The following is a 3,086-nucleotide window of genomic DNA, read 5'->3' as shown; positions in this document are numbered from 1 at the left end:
AATAATTAAAAGTAATATTGTTAACAGGTATGGTACATTATTATAATTTATAACAATGTGATCGATATATTGTAAATATATATATGCATATATGTATATATTTTAATATTTTAAATCGAATGTTGTTATAAAAGAGTTAAAATAGGTTATTTAATTTAAATATCGTTTTTTGACGTCACGTTTAATCACGATATTTTCTAATAGATATTTTGTGAATTTGTATTTTGTAAATCATACTCGCATATATATAGATATACACACATATATTAATATATATATATATATATATATATATATATATATATATATATATATATATATATTTAAAATATAATTTATAAAAATACAAATAAATTTAATGCATAATTTCAAAAGATTGGTATGAATAATACGAAACAATTTTACGTAACCTTAATGATTATAATCTTTATAAAAGTTGAAAATTTGTCAGTAAAAAGAAATAAAAAAAAGAAAATCAGTGGTTTGAAACAATAAATATTTGAAAAGTTTACTGAAGTGTTTTAATTTTCTATAGTTTTCTTTATTTGTTTAATTTGAAGATGTGAAAGTGTAAATAATTTACTATTTTTATAACTATTTTTTCTTCAACATTTTTACAGATTCATATTATAAAATTCACAATTGTTTGTACAATAGAATTTTAGAATATAAATAAAAATAAATCTTACATATAATTTCAATCCATATGAAATTTCATAGTGTCGTTACTTTGAACATTCTTTTAAAAATTATACCATATAATTGAGAATTTTAATAAAACAGAAATATTTAAACTCATAATAACTTTTGTTATTATCCATTTCAAATATATTTTGTTTCATAAGAAGATATAATTGTCCGTATTACTAATAATGAATAATATTATTTAACTGTATTAGGTGGAAATGGACAATGCATAAATATTCGACAATTATAATGGAAATTATAATGGTCTAATCTCGTGGTTTATGTTCTAAAAACTATAAATACTGTGATGGAATATTTAAAGAACTTGGTGAAAAAAGAAAATTCATGAATCGAAGCACATGTAAACTTATTACGGACAGAATAGTTTAATTTTTTTCTATAGAAGATAAAGTTGAGATAAAGGTAATATCGTGTGGATTTGTTCAATTGCCATTAATAAATTTGTAATAATTTGTAATGAAATGACAATACTCGTTTCATTAAAAGAATCCAACTGCATTGTGTTTTCTTGTCAAAATGGTGAAGGAAGTTTTGACTCTAATCTTCTTAAATGTGTAAGTTTTCCTTAAATCATAAAATTAAAAATTAAACTCTGTATATATATATATATATATATATATATATATATATATATATATTATTGGAATAAGACAAATATTAACGTCAATGACTTTTTGTAACAACTTTTTTTGTAATAAATATATATAATAAATATATCATGTAATAAATATATCAATATCTTTTTTTCTTTTTTATAAAAAAAAATACATCCAATATGCCTGTCACTGCACACTGTCAACGTACACAGGCAACCATAAGATGTTATGCAGATGCATTAACTTTAAAGCTATTCTATTCTATCATCTTTAAATATAATGAAAGAGAGCAAGAAATTTAGTTACCAGATTTAGGAACTTTTGGTCCTTTGGTACAACATGTATCTAAAAATATAATGACAGTAAAATACTAAGCTTGGATTAAACATCCATCAGGTTAAAATATTCATTTTTCTCTTTTCATTAGAAAATTAAAACAGACAGAATTTAACATCATCAATATTGTCTTTCTTCTATGATTATAGTAAACGTATATTTTTACATACTTTTTACGTTTGATTTGAGCATTTGCCAAATACAATGATAATTTTGTTTTCAGAAAAATTTAAAGTTGTGAATATTAGTTTAGATGGAAATGAATTAAGCGTATCAAAAGAACATTAACATTAACGTATTACGTAACAGGATGAACAAGATAAAATAGGTAAGAAGATTGATATGAAATATTTTAATGAAATTTCTACATAATAAATACTTAATAAATAAATACACATTTTATTTAAATAAAATTTTAGATTTCGATAATCTAACTACGGATGATGCAGATACACATTTCGAGATGGTACTTTAACAATTGAAAGTTTAGATGGAAATAAATTATATTTAGATTCAACGACTGAATTTAGAATGTATACAATTGTATCACATAGTGTCGTTGAAAATTTTGAATCGGATGTGATCGTTCCTTATTAGAGGAGAATATGATATCTATCTAATATATTTTTATATGTTTAATATATATTCAATGATAGGCAATGACAGAGTGAAATTAGATAGAAGTTTGAAAATGATATGATAAACAATACGTAATTGAACAAATGAGTGATAAAAAAAAATTGAAGATAAATTTATAAGCGAAAATATATATAAATCTGATGATATCTTCGTTAACAATATTCCTGTGTATTTAGAAACATTGAAAAAAAAGAAAAAAAAAAGAAGGAAGTGCAATATAGTACTAGCAATTTGAAAAATAATTTGATAAGGAAGAGGTAAAAGAGAACAAAGCTGAAAGAACTGATTGAAACGAATATATATGTACATACAAGTATAAATATATATACGTATATATATAAACGGGTAATATACAGTAAATTGTCATGTTTCACTTTAAACAAAATAATATAAATTATTGGATTATCTAAAAAATTATATTGAACACTTAGACTACTGATATTGCTACTATTTATTATTCGAAGTCTTACTCGTAATTTAATATATAGTCACAAAAATATTATCTTGTAAAGAAATTGAATTATCATGAACGATTTGATTTCAATGAAAATTTATATATATACAATATTTTAAAATGTTATGTATAGAATAATTTATTTTTGGAAAAAAAATTTCTTTGAATATGTGAAATCAACTCTCATGTTTCCATGTTTTGCATACAATTTCTTCTGGTAATATATGTCTTTTTATCTTCTCTATGATAGAGATAGAATTATGTATTTTATAATTTAAAATTTTTTTTCATTTTGAATTATTATAAAATGAAATTATGTAGAGAAAGAAATATAATATTGAAACTTGAAAAAT

At 21.3% G+C, this 3,086-nt stretch overlaps 1 long non-coding RNA gene across 6 annotated transcripts; it reads left to right on the top strand.

The window, feature by feature from the left end:
• The first annotated feature begins 339 nt into the window (after positions 1-339).
• LOC113219384 lies at positions 340-2,709 on the top strand. 6 transcript variants are annotated; one of them, XR_003306458.1, is made up of 5 exons: positions 340-379; positions 900-1,262; positions 1,517-1,794; positions 1,864-1,968; positions 2,060-2,709. It is a non-coding gene; the product is annotated as an uncharacterized LOC113219384 (long non-coding RNA). The 6 variants fall into 6 exon arrangements; XR_003306457.1 differs by lacking the exon at positions 340-379 and adding an exon at positions 515-570; XR_003306459.1 differs by lacking the exon at positions 340-379 and having other exon boundaries at positions 774-1,262; positions 1,517-1,700.
• Positions 2,710-3,086: the final 377 nt, after the last annotated feature.

This window comes from Apis mellifera, unplaced genomic scaffold (assembly GCF_003254395.2).
Source record: "Apis mellifera strain DH4 unplaced genomic scaffold, Amel_HAv3.1 GroupUN_60, whole genome shotgun sequence".
NCBI lineage: Eukaryota > Metazoa > Arthropoda > Insecta > Hymenoptera > Apidae > Apis > Apis mellifera.
The sequence above is the reverse complement of the archived record's forward strand: the minus strand, read 5'-3'. Positions and strand labels throughout refer to the sequence as shown.